The 27,005-nt window shown below is 46.6% G+C and overlaps 17 non-coding genes and 1 pseudogene across 17 annotated transcripts; all 18 read left to right on the top strand.

Annotated features, from left to right (window-relative positions):
• Positions 1 to 545: 545 nt before the first annotated feature.
• On the top strand, positions 546 to 736 carry LOC142265466 (U2 spliceosomal RNA). Its single transcript, XR_012731779.1, has one exon. It is a non-coding gene; the product is annotated as a U2 spliceosomal RNA (small nuclear RNA).
• Positions 737 to 2,123: 1,387 nt separating this feature from the next.
• On the top strand, positions 2,124 to 2,314 carry LOC142265465 (U2 spliceosomal RNA). The gene has a single exon (XR_012731778.1). It is a non-coding gene; the product is annotated as a U2 spliceosomal RNA (small nuclear RNA).
• Positions 2,315 to 3,701: 1,387 nt separating this feature from the next.
• LOC142265463 (U2 spliceosomal RNA) lies at positions 3,702 to 3,892 on the top strand. The gene has a single exon (XR_012731776.1). It is a non-coding gene; the product is annotated as a U2 spliceosomal RNA (small nuclear RNA).
• A 1,387-nt stretch (positions 3,893 to 5,279) lies between these two features.
• Positions 5,280 to 5,470, top strand: LOC142265462 (U2 spliceosomal RNA). Its single transcript, XR_012731775.1, has one exon. It is a non-coding gene; the product is annotated as a U2 spliceosomal RNA (small nuclear RNA).
• Positions 5,471 to 6,857: 1,387 nt separating this feature from the next.
• Positions 6,858 to 7,048, top strand: LOC142265460 (U2 spliceosomal RNA). The gene has a single exon (XR_012731774.1). It is a non-coding gene; the product is annotated as a U2 spliceosomal RNA (small nuclear RNA).
• Positions 7,049 to 8,435: 1,387 nt separating this feature from the next.
• On the top strand, positions 8,436 to 8,626 carry LOC142265459 (U2 spliceosomal RNA). The gene has a single exon (XR_012731773.1). It is a non-coding gene; the product is annotated as a U2 spliceosomal RNA (small nuclear RNA).
• A 1,384-nt stretch (positions 8,627 to 10,010) lies between these two features.
• Positions 10,011 to 10,201, top strand: LOC142265458 (U2 spliceosomal RNA). Its single transcript, XR_012731772.1, has one exon. It is a non-coding gene; the product is annotated as a U2 spliceosomal RNA (small nuclear RNA).
• A 1,388-nt stretch (positions 10,202 to 11,589) lies between these two features.
• On the top strand, positions 11,590 to 11,703 carry LOC142265666 (U2 spliceosomal RNA; annotated as a pseudogene).
• Positions 11,704 to 12,408: 705 nt separating this feature from the next.
• Positions 12,409 to 12,601, top strand: LOC142265630 (U2 spliceosomal RNA). The gene has a single exon (XR_012731922.1). It is a non-coding gene; the product is annotated as a U2 spliceosomal RNA (small nuclear RNA).
• A 1,387-nt stretch (positions 12,602 to 13,988) lies between these two features.
• On the top strand, positions 13,989 to 14,179 carry LOC142265712 (U2 spliceosomal RNA). The gene has a single exon (XR_012731974.1). It is a non-coding gene; the product is annotated as a U2 spliceosomal RNA (small nuclear RNA).
• A 1,387-nt stretch (positions 14,180 to 15,566) lies between these two features.
• On the top strand, positions 15,567 to 15,757 carry LOC142265711 (U2 spliceosomal RNA). The gene has a single exon (XR_012731973.1). It is a non-coding gene; the product is annotated as a U2 spliceosomal RNA (small nuclear RNA).
• Positions 15,758 to 17,144: 1,387 nt separating this feature from the next.
• LOC142265710 (U2 spliceosomal RNA) lies at positions 17,145 to 17,335 on the top strand. Its single transcript, XR_012731972.1, has one exon. It is a non-coding gene; the product is annotated as a U2 spliceosomal RNA (small nuclear RNA).
• Positions 17,336 to 18,722: 1,387 nt separating this feature from the next.
• LOC142265709 (U2 spliceosomal RNA) lies at positions 18,723 to 18,913 on the top strand. The gene has a single exon (XR_012731971.1). It is a non-coding gene; the product is annotated as a U2 spliceosomal RNA (small nuclear RNA).
• A 1,387-nt stretch (positions 18,914 to 20,300) lies between these two features.
• On the top strand, positions 20,301 to 20,491 carry LOC142265708 (U2 spliceosomal RNA). Its single transcript, XR_012731970.1, has one exon. It is a non-coding gene; the product is annotated as a U2 spliceosomal RNA (small nuclear RNA).
• Positions 20,492 to 21,878: 1,387 nt separating this feature from the next.
• LOC142265706 (U2 spliceosomal RNA) lies at positions 21,879 to 22,069 on the top strand. The gene has a single exon (XR_012731968.1). It is a non-coding gene; the product is annotated as a U2 spliceosomal RNA (small nuclear RNA).
• A 1,387-nt stretch (positions 22,070 to 23,456) lies between these two features.
• Positions 23,457 to 23,647, top strand: LOC142265705 (U2 spliceosomal RNA). The gene has a single exon (XR_012731967.1). It is a non-coding gene; the product is annotated as a U2 spliceosomal RNA (small nuclear RNA).
• Positions 23,648 to 25,034: 1,387 nt separating this feature from the next.
• LOC142265703 (U2 spliceosomal RNA) lies at positions 25,035 to 25,225 on the top strand. Its single transcript, XR_012731966.1, has one exon. It is a non-coding gene; the product is annotated as a U2 spliceosomal RNA (small nuclear RNA).
• A 1,387-nt stretch (positions 25,226 to 26,612) lies between these two features.
• Positions 26,613 to 26,803, top strand: LOC142265702 (U2 spliceosomal RNA). Its single transcript, XR_012731965.1, has one exon. It is a non-coding gene; the product is annotated as a U2 spliceosomal RNA (small nuclear RNA).
• Positions 26,804 to 27,005: the final 202 nt, after the last annotated feature.

Raw genomic sequence — 27,005 nt, 5'->3', positions numbered from 1 at the left:
TAGCGCTGCTGCCTAGAAAACAAGCTGCGCAGAAGAAGTTGTTCTTTGGGTGGGAGGGTGGGCTAGTGGAAGGAGGGGGCAATCTCTTTTTTTCCCGGGTGGTAGGGGGATGACAGGAGAAGGGAAGCGGGTGGTGAGAAAGGTACAGAGGGCAGGGTTTGGGGGCTGGGAAGGAAAGGGAAAAGATTAGGGTTTGGGGATGATGAAAGGGCTTTCTACGGGTAAGGATGGCAAAGGGTGGCAGTGACGGAAAGTCAGGCAACCTGTCCTGTCCGTCTTTTTGTATCGTGAATTGGAAAGACTGCAAGGGGGAGGGGAGTTGCTTGCGCCCTAAAGGAGGAGTTATTCAGATTCATTGCAGTGGGCGGCGGCTGCAAAACGCACCATTCTTCTTGTTTTTGCTCTGCAAAGCAGCCTTTTCAAGGGTTGGCTTGGGTGACAAAATGTCTTGTGTAGGCGTGGGTTTGTCTCCCTCTCGCTCTCTCTCCCTAAGATGTGTCCGGCATAGGCCAGGGTGCCACTCGAGGCCCAAACCAATTCTGGTTATCGCTTCTCGGCCTTTTGGCTAAGATCAAGTGTAGTATCTGTTCTTATCAGTTTAATATCTGATACGTCCCCTATCTGGGGACCATATATTAAATGGATTTTTAGAACAGGGAGATGGAAAAAGAGCTTGCTCTGTCCACTCCACGCATTGACCTGGTATTGCAGTACCTCCAGGAACGGTGCACCCCTTCTTAACCCAGTTTCCAAAAGCAGAACTCAATTCACCTGATTCATATTAGCCCGATTTAATGAATTGGAAGAAAGCATACGTCTTAATATGCACCTCAATTTGGCCCATTCACTTTTCACACTTCCTCCTTTTGTTTTTTATCTTTCACACTTTTGACTTTCTTTATTCATCCAAATAGCAAACTCATCACCACTCAACCTGACCAACTCGGCTATGTCCCCGTGCTGCAGTTCTCTGTCTTATCTAGATCATTTGCAATTGAATGGAATAGATCCCTTTTGGACAAAGTGGATTCACCTGCTGCTGCAGTGACCACAGGTGTGATAAGATCTAGAATTGGCATCTGGTGCGATCTCTCCGCTTCCACTCCAAAGAAAGTTACCTGTTTATTCCTATCATGCATTGGTTTTTGGGGTTTTCTTTGAGTAATGATGATCTCTTTAGTAGTCTGTTGGCGCCCTCTCCTGGAGGAATAGTTTGCTTGCTCTTGGACATTCTAAAAGAGAGGTCATGATAGACATTGAGCTTCTGAGCTCAATTGGGGACAGTCATGGGTGATGAATGTTTGCAACCTACTGCGAAGCCTCATACCGCAATATAAGGAACGTCAAATACTAAGAAAGGGCGGCCTATGAAAGAATTACTACTTTCAATAAGTACACTTAAACGGCTAATTGGGAATAGAAAAACTGTAAAAAGCCCTCTGAGAAAGCCCCCCTCTAACCTTTGATAGTAAGCTTTTCTGTAGTCTGCCTGTTGATGTATTTTCCGTTTGAACTGTGCACAACATGAAGAGACGGAACACTGGCGGCTTGTCACAATGCCCCCCGATGACATCACAATAGCGCTGCTGCCTAGAAAACAAGCTGCGCAGAAGAAGTTGTTCTTTGGGTGGGAGGGTGGGCTAGTGGAAGGAGGGGGCAATCTCTTTTTTTCCCGGGTGGTAGGGGGATGACAGGAGAAGGGAAGCGGGTGGTGAGAAAGGTACAGAGGGCAGGGTTTGGGGGCTGGGAAGGAAAGGGAAAAGATTAGGGTTTGGGGATGATGAAAGGGCTTTCTACGGGTAAGGATGGCAAAGGGTGGCAGTGACGGAAAGTCAGGCAACCTGTCCTGTCCGTCTTTTTGTATCGTGAATTGGAAAGACTGCAAGGGGGAGGGGAGTTGCTTGCGCCCTAAAGGAGGAGTTATTCAGATTCATTGCAGTGGGCGGCGGCTGCAAAACGCACCATTCTTCTTGTTTTTGCTCTGCAAAGCAGCCTTTTCAAGGGTTGGCTTGGGTGACAAAATGTCTTGTGTAGGCGTGGGTTTGTCTCCCTCTCGCTCTCTCTCCCTAAGATGTGTCCGGCATAGGCCAGGGTGCCACTCGAGGCCCAAACCAATTCTGGTTATCGCTTCTCGGCCTTTTGGCTAAGATCAAGTGTAGTATCTGTTCTTATCAGTTTAATATCTGATACGTCCCCTATCTGGGGACCATATATTAAATGGATTTTTAGAACAGGGAGATGGAAAAAGAGCTTGCTCTGTCCACTCCACGCATTGACCTGGTATTGCAGTACCTCCAGGAACGGTGCACCCCTTCTTAACCCAGTTTCCAAAAGCAGAACTCAATTCACCTGATTCATATTAGCCCGATTTAATGAATTGGAAGAAAGCATACGTCTTCATATGCACCTCAATTTGGCCCATTCACTTTTCACACTTCCTCCTTTTGTTTTTTATCTTTCACACTTTTGACTTTCTTTATTCATCCAAATAGCAAACTCATCACCACTCAACCTGACCAACTCGGCTATGTCCCCGTGCTGCAGTTCTCTGTCTTATCTAGATCATTTGCAATTCAATGGAATAGATCCCTTTTGGACAAAGTGGATTCACCTGCTGCTGCAGTGACCACAGGTGTGATAAGATCTAGAATTGGCATCTGGTGCGATCTCTCCGCTTCCACTCCAAAGAAAGTTACCTGTTTATTCCTATCATGCATTGGTTTTTGGGGTTTTCTTTGAGTAATGATGATCTCTTTAGTAGTCTGTTGGCGCCCTCTCCTGGAGGAATAGTTTGCTTGCTCTTGGACATTCTAAAAGAGAGGTCATGATAGACATTGAGCTTCTGAGCTCAATTGGGGACAGTCATGGGTGATGAATGTTTGCAACCTACTGCGAAGCCTCATACCGCAATATAAGGAACGTCAAATACTAAGAAAGGGCGGCCTATGAAAGAATTACTACTTTCAATAAGTACACTTAAACGGCTAATTGGGAATAGAAAAACTGTAAAAAGCCCTCTGAGAAAGCCCCCCTCTAACCTTTGATAGTAAGCTTTTCTGTAGTCTGCCTGTTGATGTATTTTCCGTTTGAACTGTGCACAACATGAAGAGACGGAACACTGGCGGCTTGTCACAATGCCCCCCGATGACATCACAATAGCGCTGCTGCCTAGAAAACAAGCTGCGCAGAAGAAGTTGTTCTTTGGGTGGGAGGGTGGGCTAGTGGAAGGAGGGGGCAATCTCTTTTTTTCCCGGGTGGTAGGGGGATGACAGGAGAAGGGAAGCGGGTGGTGAGAAAGGTACAGAGGGCAGGGTTTGGGGGCTGGGAAGGAAAGGGAAAAGATTAGGGTTTGGGGATGATGAAAGGGCTTTCTACGGGTAAGGATGGCAAAGGGTGGCAGTGACGGAAAGTCAGGCAACCTGTCCTGTCCGTCTTTTTGTATCGTGAATTGGAAAGACTGCAAGGGGGAGGGGAGTTGCTTGCGCCCTAAAGGAGGAGTTATTCAGATTCATTGCAGTGGGCGGCGGCTGCAAAACGCACCATTCTTCTTGTTTTTGCTCTGCAAAGCAGCCTTTTCAAGGGTTGGCTTGGGTGACAAAATGTCTTGTGTAGGCGTGGGTTTGTCTCCCTCTCGCTCTCTCTCCCTAAGATGTGTCCGGCATAGGCCAGGGTGCCACTCGAGGCCCAAACCAATTCTGGTTATCGCTTCTCGGCCTTTTGGCTAAGATCAAGTGTAGTATCTGTTCTTATCAGTTTAATATCTGATACGTCCCCTATCTGGGGACCATATATTAAATGGATTTTTAGAACAGGGAGATGGAAAAAGAGCTTGCTCTGTCCACTCCACGCATTGACCTGGTATTGCAGTACCTCCAGGAACGGTGCACCCCTTCTTAACCCAGTTTCCAAAAGCAGAACTCAATTCACCTGATTCATATTAGCCCGATTTAATGAATTGGAAGAAAGCATACGTCTTCATATGCACCTCAATTTGGCCCATTCACTTTTCACACTTCCTCCTTTTGTTTTTTATCTTTCACACTTTTGACTTTCTTTATTCATCCAAATAGCAAACTCATCACCACTCAACCTGACCAACTCGGTAATGTCCCCGTGCTGCAGTTCTCTGTCTTATCTAGATCATTTGCAATTGAATGGAATAGATCCCTTTTGGACAAAGTGGATTCACCTGCTGCTGCAGTGACCACAGGTGTGATAAGATCTAGAATTGGCATCTGGTGCGATCTCTCCGCTTCCACTCCAAAGAAAGTTACCTGTTTATTCCTATCATGCATTGGTTTTTGGGGTTTTCTTTGAGTAATGATGATCTCTTTAGTAGTCTGTTGGCGCCCTCTCCTGGAGGAATAGTTTGCTTGCTCTTGGACATTCTAAAAGAGAGGTCATGATAGACATTGAGCTTCTGAGCTCAATTGGGGACAGTCATGGGTGATGAATGTTTGCAACCTACTGCGAAGCCTCATACCGCAATATAAGGAACGTCAAATACTAAGAAAGGGCGGCCTATGAAAGAATTACTACTTTCAATAAGTACACTTAAACGGCTAATTGGGAATAGAAAAACTGTAAAAAGCCCTCTGAGAAAGCCCCCCTCTAACCTTTGATAGTAAGCTTTTCTGTAGTCTGCCTGTTGATGTATTTTCCGTTTGAACTGTGCACAACATGAAGAGACGGAACACTGGCGGCTTGTCACAATGCCCCCCGATGACATCACAATAGCGCTGCTGCCTAGAAAACAAGCTGCGCAGAAGAAGTTGTTCTTTGGGTGGGAGGGTGGGCTAGTGGAAGGAGGGGGCAATCTCTTTTTTTCCCGGGTGGTAGGGGGATGACAGGAGAAGGGAAGCGGGTGGTGAGAAAGGTACAGAGGGCAGGGTTTGGGGGCTGGGAAGGAAAGGGAAAAGATTAGGGTTTGGGGATGATGAAAGGGCTTTCTACGGGTAAGGATGGCAAAGGGTGGCAGTGACGGAAAGTCAGGCAACCTGTCCTGTCCGTCTTTTTGTATCGTGAATTGGAAAGACTGCAAGGGGGAGGGGAGTTGCTTGCGCCCTAAAGGAGGAGTTATTCAGATTCATTGCAGTGGGCGGCGGCTGCAAAACGCACCATTCTTCTTGTTTTTGCTCTGCAAAGCAGCCTTTTCAAGGGTTGGCTTGGGTGACAAAATGTCTTGTGTAGGCGTGGGTTTGTCTCCCTCTCGCTCTCTCTCCCTAAGATGTGTCCGGCATAGGCCAGGGTGCCACTCGAGGCCCAAACCAATTCTGGTTATCGCTTCTCGGCCTTTTGGCTAAGATCAAGTGTAGTATCTGTTCTTATCAGTTTAATATCTGATACGTCCCCTATCTGGGGACCATATATTAAATGGATTTTTAGAACAGGGAGATGGAAAAAGAGCTTGCTCTGTCCACTCCACGCATTGACCTGGTATTGCAGTACCTCCAGGAACGGTGCACCCCTTCTTAACCCAGTTTCCAAAAGCAGAACTCAATTCACCTGATTCATATTAGCCCGATTTAATGAATTGGAAGAAAGCATACGTCTTCATATGCACCTCAATTTGGCCCATTCACTTTTCACACTTCCTCCTTTTGTTTTTTATCTTTCACACTTTTGACTTTCTTTATTCATCCAAATAGCAAACTCATCACCACTCAACCTGACCAACTCGGCTATGTCCCCGTGCTGCAGTTCTCTGTCTTATCTAGATCATTTGCAATTGAATGGAATAGATCCCTTTTGGACAAAGTGGATTCACCTGCTGCTGCAGTGACCACAGGTGTGATAAGATCTAGAATTGGCATCTGGTGCGATCTCTCCGCTTCCACTCCAAAGAAAGTTACCTGTTTATTCCTATCATGCATTGGTTTTTGGGGTTTTCTTTGAGTAATGATGATCTCTTTAGTAGTCTGTTGGCGCCCTCTCCTGGAGGAATAGTTTGCTTGCTCTTGGACATTCTAAAAGAGAGGTCATGATAGACATTGAGCTTCTGAGCTCAATTGGGGACAGTCATGGGTGATGAATGTTTGCAACCTACTGCGAAGCCTCATACCGCAATATAAGGAACGTCAAATACTAAGAAAGGGCGGCCTATGAAAGAATTACTACTTTCAATAAGTACACTTAAACGGCTAATTGGGAATAGAAAAACTGTAAAAAGCCCTCTGAGAAAGCCCCCCTCTAACCTTTGATAGTAAGCTTTTCTGTAGTCTGCCTGTTGATGTATTTTCCGTTTGAACTGTGCACAACATGAAGAGACGGAACACTGGCGGCTTGTCACAATGCCCCCCGATGACATCACAATAGCGCTGCTGCCTAGAAAACAAGCTGCGCAGAAGAAGTTGTTCTTTGGGTGGGAGGGTGGGCTAGTGGAAGGAGGGGGCAATCTCTTTTTTTCCCGGGTGGTAGGGGGATGACAGGAGAAGGGAAGCGGGTGGTGAGAAAGGTACAGAGGGCAGGGTTTGGGGGCTGGGAAGGAAAGGGAAAAGATTAGGGTTTGGGGATGATGAAAGGGCTTTCTACGGGTAAGGATGGCAAAGGGTGGCAGTGACGGAAAGTCAGGCAACCTGTCCTGTCCGTCTTTTTGTATCGTGAATTGGAAAGACTGCAAGGGGGAGGGGAGTTGCTTGCGCCCTAAAGGAGGAGTTATTCAGATTCATTGCAGTGGGCGGCGGCTGCAAAACGCACCATTCTTCTTGTTTTTGCTCTGCAAAGCAGCCTTTTCAAGGGTTGGCTTGGGTGACAAAATGTCTTGTGTAGGCGTGGGTTTGTCTCCCTCTCGCTCTCTCTCCCTAAGATGTGTCCGGCATAGGCCAGGGTGCCACTCGAGGCCCAAACCAATTCTGGTTATCGCTTCTCGGCCTTTTGGCTAAGATCAAGTGTAGTATCTGTTCTTATCAGTTTAATATCTGATACGTCCCCTATCTGGGGACCATATATTAAATGGATTTTTAGAACAGGGAGATGGAAAAAGAGCTTGCTCTGTCCACTCCACGCATTGACCTGGTATTGCAGTACCTCCAGGAACGGTGCACCCCTTCTTAACCCAGTTTCCAAAAGCAGAACTCAATTCACCTGATTCATATTAGCCCGATTTAATGAATTGGAAGAAAGCATACGTCTTCATATGCACCTCAATTTGGCCCATTCACTTTTCACACTTCCTCCTTTTGTTTTTTATCTTTCACACTTTTGACTTTCTTTATTCATCCAAATAGCAAACTCATCACCACTCAACCTGACCAACTCGGCTATGTCCCCGTGCTGCAGTTCTCTGTCTTATCTAGATCATTTGCAATTGAATGGAATAGATCCCTTTTGGACAAAGTGGATTCACCTGCTGCTGCAGTGACCACAGGTGTGATAAGATCTAGAATTGGCATCTGGTGCGATCTCTCCGCTTCCACTCCAAAGAAAGTTACCTGTTTATTCCTATCATGCATTGGTTTTTGGGGTTTTCTTTGAGTAATGATGATCTCTTTAGTAGTCTGTTGGCGCCCTCTCCTGGAGGAATAGTTTGCTTGCTCTTGGACATTCTAAAAGAGAGGTCATGATAGACATTGAGCTTCTGAGCTCAATTGGGGACAGTCATGGGTGATGAATGTTTGCAACCTACTGCGAAGCCTCATACCGCAATATAAGGAACGTCAAATACTAAGAAAGGGCGGCCTATGAAAGAATTACTACTTTCAATAAGTACACTTAAACGGCTAATTGGGAATAGAAAAACTGTAAAAAGCCCTCTGAGAAAGCCCCCCTCTAACCTTTGATAGTAAGCTTTTCTGTAGTCTGCCTGTTGATGTATTTTCCGTTTGAACTGTGCACAACATGAAGAGACGGAACACTGGCGGCTTGTCACAATGCCCCCCGATGACATCACAATAGCGCTGCTGCCTAGAAAACAAGCTGCGCAGAAGAAGTTGTTCTTTGGGTGGGAGGGTGGGCTAGTGGAAGGAGGGGGCAATCTCTTTTTTTCCCGGGTGGTAGGGGGATGACAGGAGAAGGGAAGCGGGTGGTGAGAAAGGTACAGAGGGCAGGGTTTGGGGGCTGGGAAGGAAAGGGAAAAGATTAGGGTTTGGGGATGATGAAAGGGCTTTCTACGGGTAAGGATGGCAAAGGGTGGCAGTGACGGAAAGTCAGGCAACCTGTCCTGTCCGTCTTTTTGTATCGTGAATTGGAAAGACTGCAAGGGGGAGGGGAGTTGCTTGCGCCCTAAAGGAGGAGTTATTCAGATTCATTGCAGTGGGCGGCGGCTGCAAAACGCACCATTCTTCTTGTTTTTGCTCTGCAAAGCAGCCTTTTCAAGGGTTGGCTTGGGTGACAAAATGTCTTGTGTAGGCGTGGGTTTGTCTCCCTCTCGCTCTCTCTCCCTAAGATGTGTCCGGCATAGGCCAGGGTGCCACTCGAGGCCCAAACCAATTCTGGTTATCGCTTCTCGGCCTTTTGGCTAAGATCAAGTGTAGTATCTGTTCTTATCAGTTTAATATCTGATACGTCCCCTATCTGGGGACCATATATTAAATGGATTTTTAGAACAGGGAGATGGAAAAAGAGCTTGCTCTGTCCACTCCACGCATTGACCTGGTATTGCAGTACCTCCAGGAACGGTGCACCCCTTCTTAACCCAGTTTCCAAAAGCAGAACTCAATTCACCTGATTCATATTAGCCCGATTTAATGAATTGGAAGAAAGCATACGTCTTCATATGCACCTCAATTTGGCCCATTCACTTTTCACACTTCCTCCTTTTGTTTTTTATCTTTCACACTTTTGACTTTCTTTATTCATCCAAATAGCAAACTCATCACCACTCAACCTGACCAACTCGGCTATGTCCCCGTGCTGCAGCTGTCTTATCTAGATCATTTGCAATTGAATGGAATAGATCCCTTTTGGACAAAGTGGATTCACCTGCTGCTGCAGTGACCACAGGTGTGATAAGATCTAGAATTGGCATCTGGTGCGATCTCTCCGCTTCCACTCCAAAGAAAGTTACCTGTTTATTCCTATCATGCATTGTTTTTGGGGTTTTCTTTGAGTAATGATGATCTCTTTAGTAGTCTGTTGGCGCCCTCTCCTGGAGGAATAGTTTGCTTGCTCTTGGACATTCTAAAAGAGAGGTCATGATAGACATTGAGCTTCTGAGCTCAATTGGGGACAGTCATGGGTGATGAATGTTTGCAACCTACTGCGAAGCCTCATACCGCAATATAAGGAACGTCAAATACTAAGAAAGGGGGCGGCCTATGAAAGAATTACTACTTTCAATAAGTACACTTAAACGGCTAATTGGGAATAGAAAAACTGTAAAAAGCCCTCTGAGAAAGCCCCCCTCTAACCTTTGATAGTAAGCTTTTCTGTAGTCTGCCTGTTGATGTATTTTCCGTTTGAACTGTGCACAACATGAAGAGACGGAACACTGGCGGCTTGTCACAATGCCCCCCGATGACATCACAATAGCGCTGCTGCCTAGAAAACAAGCTGCGCAGAAGAAGTTGTTCTTTGGGTGGGAGGGTGGGCTAGTGGAAGGAGGGGGCAATCTCTTTTTTTCCCGGGTGGTAGGGGGATGACAGGAGAAGGGAAGCGGGTGGTGAGAAAGGTACAGAGGGCAGGGTTTGGGGGCTGGGAAGGAAAGGGAAAAGATTAGGGTTTGGGGATGATGAAAGGGCTTTCTACGGGTAAGGATGGCAAAGGGTGGCAGTGACGGAAAGTCAGGCAACCTGTCCTGTCCGTCTTTTTGTATCGTGAATTGGAAAGACTGCAAGGGGGAGGGGAGTTGCTTGCGCCCTAAAGGAGGAGTTATTCAGATTCATTGCAGTGGGCGGCGGCTGCAAAACGCACCATTCTTCTTGTTTTTGCTCTGCAAAGCAGCCTTTCAAGGGTTGGCTTGGGTGACAAAATGTCTTGTGTAGGCGTGGGTTTGTCTCCCTCTCGCTCTCTCTCCCTAAGATGTGTCCGGCATAGGCCAGGGGTGCCACTCGAGGCCCAAACCAATTCTGGTTATCGCTTCTCGGCCTTTTGGCTAAGATCAAGTGTAGTATCTGTTCTTATCAGTTTAATATCTGATACGTCCCCTATCTGGGGACCATATATTAAATGGATTTTTAGAACAGGGAGATGGAAAAAGAGCTTGCTCTGTCCACTCCACGCATTGACCTGGTATTGCAGTACCTCCAGGAACGGTGCACCCCTTCTTAACCCAGTTTCCAAAAGCAGAACTCAATTCACCTGATTCATATTAGCCCGATTTAATGAATTGGAAGAAAGCATACGTCTTCATATGCACCTCAATTTGGCCCATTCACTTTTCACACTTCCTCCTTTTGTTTTTTATCTTTCACACTTTTGACTTTCTTTATTCATCCAAATAGCAAACTCATCACCACTCAACCTGACCAACTCGGCTATGTCCCCGTGCTGCAGTTCTCTGTCTTATCTAGATCATTTGCAATTGAATGGAATAGATCCCTTTTGGACAAAGTGGATTCACCTGCTGCTGCAGTGACCACAGGTGTGATAAGATCTAGAATTGGCATCTGGTGCGATCTCTCCGCTTCCACTCCAAAGAAAGTTACCTGTTTATTCCTATCATGCATTGGTTTTTGGGGTTTTCTTTGAGTAATGATGATCTCTTTAGTAAGTCTGTTGGCGCCCTCTCCTGGAGGAATAGTTTGCTTGCTCTTGGACATTCTAAAAGAGAGGTCATGATAGACATTGAGCTTCTGAGCTCAATTGGGGACAGTCATGGGTGATGAATGTTTGCAACCTACTGCGAAGCCTCATACCGCAATATAAGGAACGTCAAATACTAAGAAAGGGCGGCCTATGAAAGAATTACTACTTTCAATAAGTACACTTAAACGGCTAATTGGGAATAGAAAAACTGTAAAAAGCCCTCTGAGAAAGCCCCCCTCTAACCTTTGATAGTAAGCTTTTCTGTAGTCTGCCTGTTGATGTATTTTCCGTTTGAACTGTGCACAACATGAAGAGACGGAACACTGGCGGCTTGTCACAATGCCCCCCGATGACATCACAATAGCGCTGCTGCCTAGAAAACAAGCTGCGCAGAAGAAGTTGTTCTTTGGGTGGGAGGGTGGGCTAGTGGAAGGAGGGGGCAATCTCTTTTTTTCCCGGGTGGTAGGGGGATGACAGGAGAAGGGAAGCGGGTGGTGAGAAAGGTACAGAGGGCAGGGTTTGGGGGCTGGGAAGGAAAGGGAAAAGATTAGGGTTTGGGGATGATGAAAGGGCTTTCTACGGGTAAGGATGGCAAAGGGTGGCAGTGACGGAAAGTCAGGCAACCTGTCCTGTCCGTCTTTTTGTATCGTGAATTGGAAAGACTGCAAGGGGGAGGGGAGTTGCTTGCGCCCTAAAGGAGGAGTTATTCAGATTCATTGCAGTGGGCGGCGGCTGCAAAACGCACCATTCTTCTTGTTTTTGCTCTGCAAAGCAGCCTTTTCAAGGGTTGGCTTGGGTGACAAAATGTCTTGTGTAGGCGTGGGTTTGTCTCCCTCTCGCTCTCTCTCCCTAAGATGTGTCCGGCATAGGCCAGGGTGCCACTCGAGGCCCAAACCAATTCTGGTTATCGCTTCTCGGCCTTTTGGCTAAGATCAAGTGTAGTATCTGTGAGGCTCGGCAGATGCAATGCACACTGGAAGGTTGCGCTTGCTAGTACTCTGGATGTATAGTATATTCCATCTAGAGGAAAACATGGCCCTACCAGGATCGAGGCTATTAGACTGAGTAAGTGTGGGGGCTATGGTGCAATGTGCCCCAGGACTGACGACCCTGGAGTGAGTCTGAGCTTGCTGGCTTGGGACCCCGGCGAGCCTTGGGCTCTGTAGCACACCGTACCTTGCCCTTTCATACTTTCTGAGCATATTGCTCTATCCCGGCTTTCTGGCTAGGAAGGGAAATTTTTATAATCAGGGTCGGAGGTCCGTTCAGCTTTGGGCTGAGAAACCAACACCCGGTTGGAGGTCCGGGTCAGCTTCGGCTGAGAAACCAACACCCGGTTGGAGGTCCGGGTCAGCTTCGGCTGAGAAACCAACACCCGGTTGGAGGTCCGGGTCAGCTTCGGCTGAGAAACCAACACCCCGGTTGGAGGTCCGGTTAGCCTTGGGCTGAGAAACTAACACCGGTTGACGGTCCGGGCAGTTTCGGCTGCGAAACCAACAACTAGTAGCTCTCTACTCCACTTGGGTAAGATGCCTGGGTGGACGCTGGGAGCAACGACAAGGCTCAACCAGGCTTCGGCTTGGGGGAGCACCGAAGATCCCTGACCCTTGCTGTGTGGCCTTCTGGCTCGGAGGGACGGGGTTGATTTTTGGGGACCCTCTCCTCACGGAAGGGTCCACACGAATCCTAGCCTTTGCACTGTTTTTGGTGTGACTTCGGTCATGCATTTTTTGCGGTGCTTTGGAAAGCTTCATTAAATCAAAAATCTGTTCTTATCAGTTTAATATCTGATACGTCCCCTATCTGGGGACCATATATTAAATGGATTTTTAGAACAGGGAGATGGAAAAAGAGCTTGCTCTGTCCACTCCACGCATTGACCTGGTATTGCAGTACCTCCAGGAACGGTGCACCCCTTCTTAACCCAGTTTCCAAAAGCAGAACTCAATTCACCTGATTCATATTAGCCCGATTTAATGAATTGGAAGAAAGCATACGTCTTCATATGCACCTCAATTTGGCCCATTCACTTTTCACACTTCCTCCTTTTGTTTTTTATCTTTCACACTTTTGACTTTCTTTATTCATCCAAATAGCAAACTCATCACCACTCAACCTGACCAACTCGGCTATGTCCCCGTGCTGCAGTTCTCTGTCTTATCTAGATCATTTGCAATTGAATGGAATAGATCCCTTTTGGACAAAGTGGATTCACCTGCTGCTGCAGTGACCACAGGTGTGATAAGATCTAGAATTGGCATCTGGTGCGATCTCTCCGCTTCCACTCCAAAGAAAGTTACCTGTTTATTCCTATCATGCATTGGTTTTTGGGGTTTTCTTTGAGTAATGATGATCTCTTTAGTAGTCTGTTGGCGCCCTCTCCTGGAGGAATAGTTTGCTTGCTCTTGGACATTCTAAAAGAGAGGTCATGATAGACATTGAGCTTCTGAGCTCAATTGGGGACAGTCATGGGTGATGAATGTTTGCAACCTACTGCGAAGCCTCATACCGCAATATAAGGAACGTCAAATACTAAGAAAGGGCGGCCTATGAAAGAATTACTACTTTCAATAAGTACACTTAAACGGCTAATTGGGAATAGAAAAACTGTAAAAAGCCCTCTGAGAAAGCCCCCCTCTAACCTTTGATAGTAAGCTTTTCTGTAGTCTGCCTGTTGATGTATTTTCCGTTTGAACTGTGCACAACATGAAGAGACGGAACACTGGCGGCTTGTCACAATGCCCCCCGATGACATCACAATAGCGCTGCTGCCTAGAAAACAAGCTGCGCAGAAGAAGTTGTTCTTTGGGTGGGAGGGTGGGCTAGTGGAAGGAGGGGGCAATCTCTTTTTTTCCCGGGTGGTAGGGGGATGACAGGAGAAGGGAAGCGGGTGGTGAGAAAGGTACAGAGGGCAGGGTTTGGGGGCTGGGAAGGAAAGGGAAAAGATTAGGGTTTGGGGATGATGAAAGGGCTTTCTACGGGTAAGGATGGCAAAGGGTGGCAGTGACGGAAAGTCAGGCAACCTGTCCTGTCCGTCTTTTTGTATCGTGAATTGGAAAGACTGCAAGGGGGAGGGGAGTTGCTTGCGCCCTAAAGGAGGAGTTATTCAGATTCATTGCAGTGGGCGGCGGCTGCAAAACGCACCATTCTTCTTGTTTTTGCTCTGCAAAGCAGCCTTTTCAAGGGTTGGCTTGGGTGACAAAATGTCTTGTGTAGGCGTGGGTTTGTCTCCCTCTCGCTCTCTCTCCCTAAGATGTGTCCGGCATAGGCCAGGGTGCCACTCGAGGCCCAAACCAATTCTGGTTATCGCTTCTCGGCCTTTTGGCTAAGATCAAGTGTAGTATCTGTTCTTATCAGTTTAATATCTGATACGTCCCCTATCTGGGGACCATATATTAAATGGATTTTTAGAACAGGGAGATGGAAAAAGAGCTTGCTCTGTCCACTCCACGCATTGACCTGGTATTGCAGTACCTCCAGGAACGGTGCACCCCTTCTTAACCCAGTTTCCAAAAGCAGAACTCAATTCACCTGATTCATATTAGCCCGATTTAATGAATTGGAAGAAAGCATACGTCTTCATATGCACCTCAATTTGGCCCATTCACTTTTCACACTTCCTCCTTTTGTTTTTTATCTTTCACACTTTTGACTTTCTTTATTCATCCAAATAGCAAACTCATCACCACTCAACCTGACCAACTCGGCTATGTCCCCGTGCTGCAGTTCTCTGTCTTATCTAGATCATTTGCAATTGAATGGAATAGATCCCTTTTGGACAAAGTGGATTCACCTGCTGCTGCAGTGACCACAGGTGTGATAAGATCTAGAATTGGCATCTGGTGCGATCTCTCCGCTTCCACTCCAAAGAAAGTTACCTGTTTATTCCTATCATGCATTGGTTTTTGGGGTTTTCTTTGAGTAATGATGATCTCTTTAGTAGTCTGTTGGCGCCCTCTCCTGGAGGAATAGTTTGCTTGCTCTTGGACATTCTAAAAGAGAGGTCATGATAGACATTGAGCTTCTGAGCTCAATTGGGGACAGTCATGGGTGATGAATGTTTGCAACCTACTGCGAAGCCTCATACCGCAATATAAGGAACGTCAAATACTAAGAAAGGGCGGCCTATGAAAGAATTACTACTTTCAATAAGTACACTTAAACGGCTAATTGGGAATAGAAAAACTGTAAAAAGCCCTCTGAGAAAGCCCCCCTCTAACCTTTGATAGTAAGCTTTTCTGTAGTCTGCCTGTTGATGTATTTTCCGTTTGAACTGTGCACAACATGAAGAGACGGAACACTGGCGGCTTGTCACAATGCCCCCCGATGACATCACAATAGCGCTGCTGCCTAGAAAACAAGCTGCGCAGAAGAAGTTGTTCTTTGGGTGGGAGGGTGGGCTAGTGGAAGGAGGGGGCAATCTCTTTTTTTCCCGGGTGGTAGGGGGATGACAGGAGAAGGGAAGCGGGTGGTGAGAAAGGTACAGAGGGCAGGGTTTGGGGGCTGGGAAGGAAAGGGAAAAGATTAGGGTTTGGGGATGATGAAAGGGCTTTCTACGGGTAAGGATGGCAAAGGGTGGCAGTGACGGAAAGTCAGGCAACCTGTCCTGTCCGTCTTTTTGTATCGTGAATTGGAAAGACTGCAAGGGGGAGGGGAGTTGCTTGCGCCCTAAAGGAGGAGTTATTCAGATTCATTGCAGTGGGCGGCGGCTGCAAAACGCACCATTCTTCTTGTTTTTGCTCTGCAAAGCAGCCTTTTCAAGGGTTGGCTTGGGTGACAAAATGTCTTGTGTAGGCGTGGGTTTGTCTCCCTCTCGCTCTCTCTCCCTAAGATGTGTCCGGCATAGGCCAGGGTGCCACTCGAGGCCCAAACCAATTCTGGTTATCGCTTCTCGGCCTTTTGGCTAAGATCAAGTGTAGTATCTGTTCTTATCAGTTTAATATCTGATACGTCCCCTATCTGGGGACCATATATTAAATGGATTTTTAGAACAGGGAGATGGAAAAAGAGCTTGCTCTGTCCACTCCACGCATTGACCTGGTATTGCAGTACCTCCAGGAACGGTGCACCCCTTCTTAACCCAGTTTCCAAAAGCAGAACTCAATTCACCTGATTCATATTAGCCCGATTTAATGAATTGGAAGAAAGCATACGTCTTCATATGCACCTCAATTTGGCCCATTCACTTTTCACACTTCCTCCTTTTGTTTTTTATCTTTCACACTTTTGACTTTCTTTATTCATCCAAATAGCAAACTCATCACCACTCAACCTGACCAACTCGGCTATGTCCCCGTGCTGCAGTTCTCTGTCTTATCTAGATCATTTGCAATTGAATGGAATAGATCCCTTTTGGACAAAGTGGATTCACCTGCTGCTGCAGTGACCACAGGTGTGATAAGATCTAGAATTGGCATCTGGTGCGATCTCTCCGCTTCCACTCCAAAGAAAGTTACCTGTTTATTCCTATCATGCATTGGTTTTTGGGGTTTTCTTTGAGTAATGATGATCTCTTTAGTAGTCTGTTGGCGCCCTCTCCTGGAGGAATAGTTTGCTTGCTCTTGGACATTCTAAAAGAGAGGTCATGATAGACATTGAGCTTCTGAGCTCAATTGGGGACAGTCATGGGTGATGAATGTTTGCAACCTACTGCGAAGCCTCATACCGCAATATAAGGAACGTCAAATACTAAGAAAGGGCGGCCTATGAAAGAATTACTACTTTCAATAAGTACACTTAAACGGCTAATTGGGAATAGAAAAACTGTAAAAAGCCCTCTGAGAAAGCCCCCCTCTAACCTTTGATAGTAAGCTTTTCTGTAGTCTGCCTGTTGATGTATTTTCCGTTTGAACTGTGCACAACATGAAGAGACGGAACACTGGCGGCTTGTCACAATGCCCCCCGATGACATCACAATAGCGCTGCTGCCTAGAAAACAAGCTGCGCAGAAGAAGTTGTTCTTTGGGTGGGAGGGTGGGCTAGTGGAAGGAGGGGGCAATCTCTTTTTTTCCCGGGTGGTAGGGGGATGACAGGAGAAGGGAAGCGGGTGGTGAGAAAGGTACAGAGGGCAGGGTTTGGGGGCTGGGAAGGAAAGGGAAAAGATTAGGGTTTGGGGATGATGAAAGGGCTTTCTACGGGTAAGGATGGCAAAGGGTGGCAGTGACGGAAAGTCAGGCAACCTGTCCTGTCCGTCTTTTTGTATCGTGAATTGGAAAGACTGCAAGGGGGAGGGGAGTTGCTTGCGCCCTAAAGGAGGAGTTATTCAGATTCATTGCAGTGGGCGGCGGCTGCAAAACGCACCATTCTTCTTGTTTTTGCTCTGCAAAGCAGCCTTTTCAAGGGTTGGCTTGGGTGACAAAATGTCTTGTGTAGGCGTGGGTTTGTCTCCCTCTCGCTCTCTCTCCCTAAGATGTGTCCGGCATAGGCCAGGGTGCCACTCGAGGCCCAAACCAATTCTGGTTATCGCTTCTCGGCCTTTTGGCTAAGATCAAGTGTAGTATCTGTTCTTATCAGTTTAATATCTGATACGTCCCCTATCTGGGGACCATATATTAAATGGATTTTTAGAACAGGGAGATGGAAAAAGAGCTTGCTCTGTCCACTCCACGCATTGACCTGGTATTGCAGTACCTCCAGGAACGGTGCACCCCTTCTTAACCCAGTTTCCAAAAGCAGAACTCAATTCACCTGATTCATATTAGCCCGATTTAATGAATTGGAAGAAAGCATACGTCTTCATATGCACCTCAATTTGGCCCATTCACTTTTCACACTTCCTCCTTTTGTTTTTTATCTTTCACACTTTTGACTTTCTTTATTCATCCAAATAGCAAACTCATCACCACTCAACCTGACCAACTCGGCTATGTCCCCGTGCTGCAGTTCTCTGTCTTATCTAGATCATTTGCAATTGAATGGAATAGATCCCTTTTGGACAAAGTGGATTCACCTGCTGCTGCAGTGACCACAGGTGTGATAAGATCTAGAATTGGCATCTGGTGCGATCTCTCCGCTTCCACTCCAAAGAAAGTTACCTGTTTATTCCTATCATGCATTGGTTTTTGGGGTTTTCTTTGAGTAATGATGATCTCTTTAGTAGTCTGTTGGCGCCCTCTCCTGGAGGAATAGTTTGCTTGCTCTTGGACATTCTAAAAGAGAGGTCATGATAGACATTGAGCTTCTGAGCTCAATTGGGGACAGTCATGGGTGATGAATGTTTGCAACCTACTGCGAAGCCTCATACCGCAATATAAGGAACGTCAAATACTAAGAAAGGGCGGCCTATGAAAGAATTACTACTTTCAATAAGTACACTTAAACGGCTAATTGGGAATAGAAAAACTGTAAAAAGCCCTCTGAGAAAGCCCCCCTCTAACCTTTGATAGTAAGCTTTTCTGTAGTCTGCCTGTTGATGTATTTTCCGTTTGAACTGTGCACAACATGAAGAGACGGAACACTGGCGGCTTGTCACAATGCCCCCCGATGACATCACAATAGCGCTGCTGCCTAGAAAACAAGCTGCGCAGAAGAAGTTGTTCTTTGGGTGGGAGGGTGGGCTAGTGGAAGGAGGGGGCAATCTCTTTTTTTCCCGGGTGGTAGGGGGATGACAGGAGAAGGGAAGCGGGTGGTGAGAAAGGTACAGAGGGCAGGGTTTGGGGGCTGGGAAGGAAAGGGAAAAGATTAGGGTTTGGGGATGATGAAAGGGCTTTCTACGGGTAAGGATGGCAAAGGGTGGCAGTGACGGAAAGTCAGGCAACCTGTCCTGTCCGTCTTTTTGTATCGTGAATTGGAAAGACTGCAAGGGGGAGGGGAGTTGCTTGCGCCCTAAAGGAGGAGTTATTCAGATTCATTGCAGTGGGCGGCGGCTGCAAAACGCACCATTCTTCTTGTTTTTGCTCTGCAAAGCAGCCTTTTCAAGGGTTGGCTTGGGTGACAAAATGTCTTGTGTAGGCGTGGGTTTGTCTCCCTCTCGCTCTCTCTCCCTAAGATGTGTCCGGCATAGGCCAGGGTGCCACTCGAGGCCCAAACCAATTCTGGTTATCGCTTCTCGGCCTTTTGGCTAAGATCAAGTGTAGTATCTGTTCTTATCAGTTTAATATCTGATACGTCCCCTATCTGGGGACCATATATTAAATGGATTTTTAGAACAGGGAGATGGAAAAAGAGCTTGCTCTGTCCACTCCACGCATTGACCTGGTATTGCAGTACCTCCAGGAACGGTGCACCCCTTCTTAACCCAGTTTCCAAAAGCAGAACTCAATTCACCTGATTCATATTAGCCCGATTTAATGAATTGGAAGAAAGCATACGTCTTCATATGCACCTCAATTTGGCCCATTCACTTTTCACACTTCCTCCTTTTGTTTTTTATCTTTCACACTTTTGACTTTCTTTATTCATCCAAATAGCAAACTCATCACCACTCAACCTGACCAACTCGGCTATGTCCCCGTGCTGCAGTTCTCTGTCTTATCTAGATCATTTGCAATTGAATGGAATAGATCCCTTTTGGACAAAGTGGATTCACCTGCTGCTGCAGTGACCACAGGTGTGATAAGATCTAGAATTGGCATCTGGTGCGATCTCTCCGCTTCCACTCCAAAGAAAGTTACCTGTTTATTCCTATCATGCATTGGTTTTTGGGGTTTTCTTTGAGTAATGATGATCTCTTTAGTAGTCTGTTGGCGCCCTCTCCTGGAGGAATAGTTTGCTTGCTCTTGGACATTCTAAAAGAGAGGTCATGATAGACATTGAGCTTCTGAGCTCAATTGGGGACAGTCATGGGTGATGAATGTTTGCAACCTACTGCGAAGCCTCATACCGCAATATAAGGAACGTCAAATACTAAGAAAGGGCGGCCTATGAAAGAATTACTACTTTCAATAAGTACACTTAAACGGCTAATTGGGAATAGAAAAACTGTAAAAAGCCCTCTGAGAAAGCCCCCCTCTAACCTTTGATAGTAAGCTTTTCTGTAGTCTGCCTGTTGATGTATTTTCCGTTTGAACTGTGCACAACATGAAGAGACGGAACACTGGCGGCTTGTCACAATGCCCCCCGATGACATCACAATAGCGCTGCTGCCTAGAAAACAAGCTGCGCAGAAGAAGTTGTTCTTTGGGTGGGAGGGTGGGCTAGTGGAAGGAGGGGGCAATCTCTTTTTTTCCCGGGTGGTAGGGGGATGACAGGAGAAGGGAAGCGGGTGGTGAGAAAGGTACAGAGGGCAGGGTTTGGGGGCTGGGAAGGAAAGGGAAAAGATTAGGGTTTGGGGATGATGAAAGGGCTTTCTACGGGTAAGGATGGCAAAGGGTGGCAGTGACGGAAAGTCAGGCAACCTGTCCTGTCCGTCTTTTTGTATCGTGAATTGGAAAGACTGCAAGGGGGAGGGGAGTTGCTTGCGCCCTAAAGGAGGAGTTATTCAGATTCATTGCAGTGGGCGGCGGCTGCAAAACGCACCATTCTTCTTGTTTTTGCTCTGCAAAGCAGCCTTTTCAAGGGTTGGCTTGGGTGACAAAATGTCTTGTGTAGGCGTGGGTTTGTCTCCCTCTCGCTCTCTCTCCCTAAGATGTGTCCGGCATAGGCCAGGGTGCCACTCGAGGCCCAAACCAATTCTGGTTATCGCTTCTCGGCCTTTTGGCTAAGATCAAGTGTAGTATCTGTTCTTATCAGTTTAATATCTGATACGTCCCCTATCTGGGGACCATATATTAAATGGATTTTTAGAACAGGGAGATGGAAAAAGAGCTTGCTCTGTCCACTCCACGCATTGACCTGGTATTGCAGTACCTCCAGGAACGGTGCACCCCTTCTTAACCCAGTTTCCAAAAGCAGAACTCAATTCACCTGATTCATATTAGCCCGATTTAATGAATTGGAAGAAAGCATACGTCTTCATATGCACCTCAATTTGGCCCATTCACTTTTCACACTTCCTCCTTTTGTTTTTTATCTTTCACACTTTTGACTTTCTTTATTCATCCAAATAGCAAACTCATCACCACTCAACCTGACCAACTCGGCTATGTCCCCGTGCTGCAGTTCTCTGTCTTATCTAGATCATTTGCAATTGAATGGAATAGATCCCTTTTGGACAAAGTGGATTCACCTGCTGCTGCAGTGACCACAGGTGTGATAAGATCTAGAATTGGCATCTGGTGCGATCTCTCCGCTTCCACTCCAAAGAAAGTTACCTGTTTATTCCTATCATGCATTGGTTTTTGGGGTTTTCTTTGAGTAATGATGATCTCTTTAGTAGTCTGTTGGCGCCCTCTCCTGGAGGAATAGTTTGCTTGCTCTTGGACATTCTAAAAGAGAGGTCATGATAGACATTGAGATTCTGAGCTCAATTGGGGACAGTCATGGGTGATGAATGTTTGCAACCTACTGCGAAGCCTCATACCGCAATATAAGGAACGTCAAATACTAAGAAAGGGCGGCCTATGAAAGAATTACTACTTTCAATAAGTACACTTAAACGGCTAATTGGGAATAGAAAAACTGTAAAAAGCCCTCTGAGAAAGCCCCCCTCTAACCTTTGATAGTAAGCTTTTCTGTAGTCTGCCTGTTGATGTATTTTCCGTTTGAACTGTGCACAACATGAAGAGACGGAACACTGGCGGCTTGTCACAATGCCCCCCGATGACATCACAATAGCGCTGCTGCCTAGAAAACAAGCTGCGCAGAAGAAGTTGTTCTTTGGGTGGGAGGGTGGGCTAGTGGAAGGAGGGGGCAATCTCTTTTTTTCCCGGGTGGTAGGGGGATGACAGGAGAAGGGAAGCGGGTGGTGAGAAAGGTACAGAGGGCAGGGTTTGGGGGCTGGGAAGGAAAGGGAAAAGATTAGGGTTTGGGGATGATGAAAGGGCTTTCTACGGGTAAGGATGGCAAAGGGTGGCAGTGACGGAAAGTCAGGCAACCTGTCCTGTCCGTCTTTTTGTATCGTGAATTGGAAAGACTGCAAGGGGGAGGGGAGTTGCTTGCGCCCTAAAGGAGGAGTTATTCAGATTCATTGCAGTGGGCGGCGGCTGCAAAACGCACCATTCTTCTTGTTTTTGCTCTGCAAAGCAGCCTTTTCAAGGGTTGGCTTGGGTGACAAAATGTCTTGTGTAGGCGTGGGTTTGTCTCCCTCTCGCTCTCTCTCCCTAAGATGTGTCCGGCATAGGCCAGGGTGCCACTCGAGGCCCAAACCAATTCTGGTTATCGCTTCTCGGCCTTTTGGCTAAGATCAAGTGTAGTATCTGTTCTTATCAGTTTAATATCTGATACGTCCCCTATCTGGGGACCATATATTAAATGGATTTTTAGAACAGGGAGATGGAAAAAGAGCTTGCTCTGTCCACTCCACGCATTGACCTGGTATTGCAGTACCTCCAGGAACGGTGCACCCCTTCTTAACCCAGTTTCCAAAAGCAGAACTCAATTCACCTGATTCATATTAGCCCGATTTAATGAATTGGAAGAAAGCATACGTCTTCATATGCACCTCAATTTGGCCCATTCACTTTTCACACTTCCTCCTTTTGTTTTTTATCTTTCACACTTTTGACTTTCTTTATTCATCCAAATAGCAAACTCATCACCACTCAACCTGACCAACTCGGCTATGTCCCCGTGCTGCAGTTCTCTGTCTTATCTAGATCATTTGCAATTGAATGGAATAGATCCCTTTTGGACAAAGTGGATTCACCTGCTGCTGCAGTGACCACAGGTGTGATAAGATCTAGAATTGGCATCTGGTGCGATCTCTCCGCTTCCACTCCAAAGAAAGTTACCTGTTTATTCCTATCATGCATTGGTTTTTGGGGTTTTCTTTGAGTAATGATGATCTCTTTAGTAGTCTGTTGGCGCCCTCTCCTGGAGGAATAGTTTGCTTGCTCTTGGACATTCTAAAAGAGAGGTCATGATAGACATTGAGCTTCTGAGCTCAATTGGGGACAGTCATGGGTGATGAATGTTTGCAACCTACTGCGAAGCCTCATACCGCAATATAAGGAACGTCAAATACTAAGAAAGGGCGGCCTATGAAAGAATTACTACTTTCAATAAGTACACTTAAACGGCTAATTGGGAATAGAAAAACTGTAAAAAGCCCTCTGAGAAAGCCCCCCTCTAACCTTTGATAGTAAGCTTTTCTGTAGTCTGCCTGTTGATGTATTTTCCGTTTGAACTGTGCACAACATGAAGAGACGGAACACTGGCGGCTTGTCACAATGCCCCCCGATGACATCACAATAGCGCTGCTGCCTAGAAAACAAGCTGCGCAGAAGAAGTTGTTCTTTGGGTGGGAGGGTGGGCTAGTGGAAGGAGGGGGCAATCTCTTTTTTTCCCGGGTGGTAGGGGGATGACAGGAGAAGGGAAGCGGGTGGTGAGAAAGGTACAGAGGGCAGGGTTTGGGGGCTGGGAAGGAAAGGGAAAAGATTAGGGTTTGGGGATGATGAAAGGGCTTTCTACGGGTAAGGATGGCAAAGGGTGGCAGTGACGGAAAGTCAGGCAACCTGTCCTGTCCGTCTTTTTGTATCGTGAATTGGAAAGACTGCAAGGGGGAGGGGAGTTGCTTGCGCCCTAAAGGAGGAGTTATTCAGATTCATTGCAGTGGGCGGCGGCTGCAAAACGCACCATTCTTCTTGTTTTTGCTCTGCAAAGCAGCCTTTTCAAGGGTTGGCTTGGGTGACAAAATGTCTTGTGTAGGCGTGGGTTTGTCTCCCTCTCGCTCTCTCTCCCTAAGATGTGTCCGGCATAGGCCAGGGTGCCACTCGAGGCCCAAACCAATTCTGGTTATCGCTTCTCGGCCTTTTGGCTAAGATCAAGTGTAGTATCTGTTCTTATCAGTTTAATATCTGATACGTCCCCTATCTGGGGACCATATATTAAATGGATTTTTAGAACAGGGAGATGGAAAAAGAGCTTGCTCTGTCCACTCCACGCATTGACCTGGTATTGCAGTACCTCCAGGAACGGTGCACCCCTTCTTAACCCAGTTTCCAAAAGCAGAACTCAATTCACCTGATTCATATTAGCCCGATTTAATGAATTGGAAGAAAGCATACGTCTTCATATGCACCTCAATTTGGCCCATTCACTTTTCACACTTCCTCCTTTTGTTTTTTATCTTTCACACTTTTGACTTTCTTTATTCATCCAAATAGCAAACTCATCACCACTCAACCTGACCAACTCGGCTATGTCCCCGTGCTGCAGTTCTCTGTCTTATCTAGATCATTTGCAATTGAATGGAATAGATCCCTTTTGGACAAAGTGGATTCACCTGCTGCTGCAGTGACCACAGGTGTGATAAGATCTAGAATTGGCATCTGGTGCGATCTCTCCGCTTCCACTCCAAAGAAAGTTACCTGTTTATTCCTATCATGCATTGGTTTTTGGGGTTTTCTTTGAGTAATGATGATCTCTTTAGTAGTCTGTTGGCGCCCTCTCCTGGAGGAATAGTTTGCTTGCTCTTGGACATTCTAAAAGAGAGGTCATGATAGACATTGAGATTCTGAGCTCAATTGGGGACAGTCATGGGTGATGAATGTTTGCAACCTACTGCGAAGCCTCATACCGCAATATAAGGAACGTCAAATACTAAGAAAGGGCGGCCTATGAAAGAATTACTACTTTCAATAAGTACACTTAAACGGCTAATTGGGAATAGAAAAACTGTAAAAAGCCCTCTGAGAAAGCCCCCCTCTAACCTTTGATAGTAAGCTTTTCTGTAGTCTGCCTGTTGATGTATTTTCCGTTTGAACTGTGCACAACATGAAGAGACGGAACACTGGCGGCTTGTCACAATGCCCCCCGATGACATCACAATAGCGCTGCTGCCTAGAAAACAAGCTGCGCAGAAGAAGTTGTTCTTTGGGTGGGAGGGTGGGCTAGTGGAAGGAGGGGGCAATCTCTTTTTTTCCCGGGTGGTAGGGGGATGACAGGAGAAGGGAAGCGGGTGGTGAGAAAGGTACAGAGGGCAGGGTTTGGGGGCTGGGAAGGAAAGGGAAAAGATTAGGGTTTGGGGATGATGAAAGGGCTTTCTACGGGTAAGGATGGCAAAGGGTGGCAGTGACGGAAAGTCAGGCAACCTGTCCTGTCCGTCTTTTTGTATCGTGAATTGGAAAGACTGCAAGGGGGAGGGGAGTTGCTTGCGCCCTAAAGGAGGAGTTATTCAGATTCATTGCAGTGGGCGGCGGCTGCAAAACGCACCATTCTTCTTGTTTTTGCTCTGCAAAGCAGCCTTTTCAAGGGTTGGCTTGGGTGACAAAATGTCTTGTGTAGGCGTGGGTTTGTCTCCCTCTCGCTCTCTCTCCCTAAGATGTGTCCGGCATAGGCCAGGGTGCCACTCGAGGCCCAAACCAATTCTGGTTATCGCTTCTCGGCCTTTTGGCTAAGATCAAGTGTAGTATCTGTTCTTATCAGTTTAATATCTGATACGTCCCCTATCTGGGGACCATATATTAAATGGATTTTTAGAACAGGGAGATGGAAAAAGAGCTTGCTCTGTCCACTCCACGCATTGACCTGGTATTGCAGTACCTCCAGGAACGGTGCACCCCTTCTTAACCCAGTTTCCAAAAGCAGAACTCAATTCACCTGATTCATATTAGCCCGATTTAATGAATTGGAAGAAAGCATACGTCTTCATATGCACCTCAATTTGGCCCATTCACTTTTCACACTTCCTCCTTTTGTTTTTTATCTTTCACACTTTTGACTTTCTTTATTCATCCAAATAGCAAACTCATCACCACTCAACCTGACCAACTCGGCTATGTCCCCGTGCTGCAGTTCTCTGTCTTATCTAGATCATTTGCAATTGAATGGAATAGATCCCTTTTGGACAAAGTGGATTCACCTGCTGCTGCAGTGACCACAGGTGTGATAAGATCTAGAATTGGCATCTGGTGCGATCTCTCCGCTTCCACTCCAAAGAAAGTTACCTGTTTATTCCTATCATGCATTGGTTTTTGGGGTTTTCTTTGAGTAATGATGATCTCTTTAGTAGTCTGTTGGCGCCCTCTCCTGGAGGAATAGTTTGCTTGCTCTTGGACATTCTAAAAGAGAGGTCATGATAGACATTGAGCTTCTGAGCTCAATTGGGGACAGTCATGGGTGATGAATGTTTGCAACCTACTGCGAAGCCTCATACCGCAATATAAGGAACGTCAAATACTAAGAAAGGGCGGCCTATGAAAGAATTACTACTTTCAATAAGTACACTTAAACGGCTAATTGGGAATAGAAAAACTGTAAAAAGCCCTCTGAGAAAGCCCCCCTCTAACCTTTGATAGTAAGCTTTTCTGTAGTCTGCCTGTTGATGTATTTTCCGTTTGAACTGTGCACAACATGAAGAGACGGAACACTGGCGGCTTGTCACAATGCCCCCCGATGACATCACAATAGCGCTGCTGCCTAGAAAACAAGCTGCGCAGAAGAAGTTGTTCTTTGGGTGGGAGGGTGGGCTAGTGGAAGGAGGGGGCAATCTCTTTTTTTCCCGGGTGGTAGGGGGATGACAGGAGAAGGGAAGCGGGTGGTGAGAAAGGTACAGAGGGCAGGGTTTGGGGGCTGGGAAGGAAAGGGAAAAGATTAGGGTTTGGGGATGATGAAAGGGCTTTCTACGGGTAAGGATGGCAAAGGGTGGCAGTGACGGAAAGTCAGGCAACCTGTCCTGTCCGTCTTTTTGTATCGTGAATTGGAAAGACTGCAAGGGGGAGGGGAGTTGCTTGCGCCCTAAAGGAGGAGTTATTCAGATTCATTGCAGTGGGCGGCGGCTGCAAAACGCACCATTCTTCTTGTTTTTGCTCTGCAAAGCAGCCTTTTCAAGGGTTGGCTTGGGTGACAAAATGTCTTGTGTAGGCGTGGGTTTGTCTCCCTCTCGCTCTCTCTCCCTAAGATGTGTCCGGCATAGGCCAGGGTGCCACTCGAGGCCCAAACCAATTCTGGTTATCGCTTCTCGGCCTTTTGGCTAAGATCAAGTGTAGTATCTGTTCTTATCAGTTTAATATCTGATACGTCCCCTATCTGGGGACCATATATTAAATGGATTTTTAGAACAGGGAGATGGAAAAAGAGCTTGCTCTGTCCACTCCACGCATTGACCTGGTATTGCAGTACCTCCAGGAACGGTGCACCCCTTCTTAACCCAGTTTCCAAAAGCAGAACTCAATTCACCTGATTCATATTAGCCCGATTTAATGAATTGGAAGAACGCATACGTCTTCATATGCACCTCAATTTGGCCCATTCACTTTTCACACTTCCTCCTTTTGTTTTTTATCTTTCACACTTTTGACTTTCTTTATTCATCCAAATAGCAAACTCATCACCACTCAACCTGA

This window comes from Anomaloglossus baeobatrachus, unplaced genomic scaffold (genome assembly GCF_048569485.1).
Source record: "Anomaloglossus baeobatrachus isolate aAnoBae1 unplaced genomic scaffold, aAnoBae1.hap1 Scaffold_275, whole genome shotgun sequence".
Taxonomy (NCBI): Eukaryota; Metazoa; Chordata; class Amphibia; order Anura; family Aromobatidae; genus Anomaloglossus; species Anomaloglossus baeobatrachus.
Note: the sequence above shows the minus strand (reverse complement) of the source record. Positions and strands in the feature narration are given on the sequence as shown.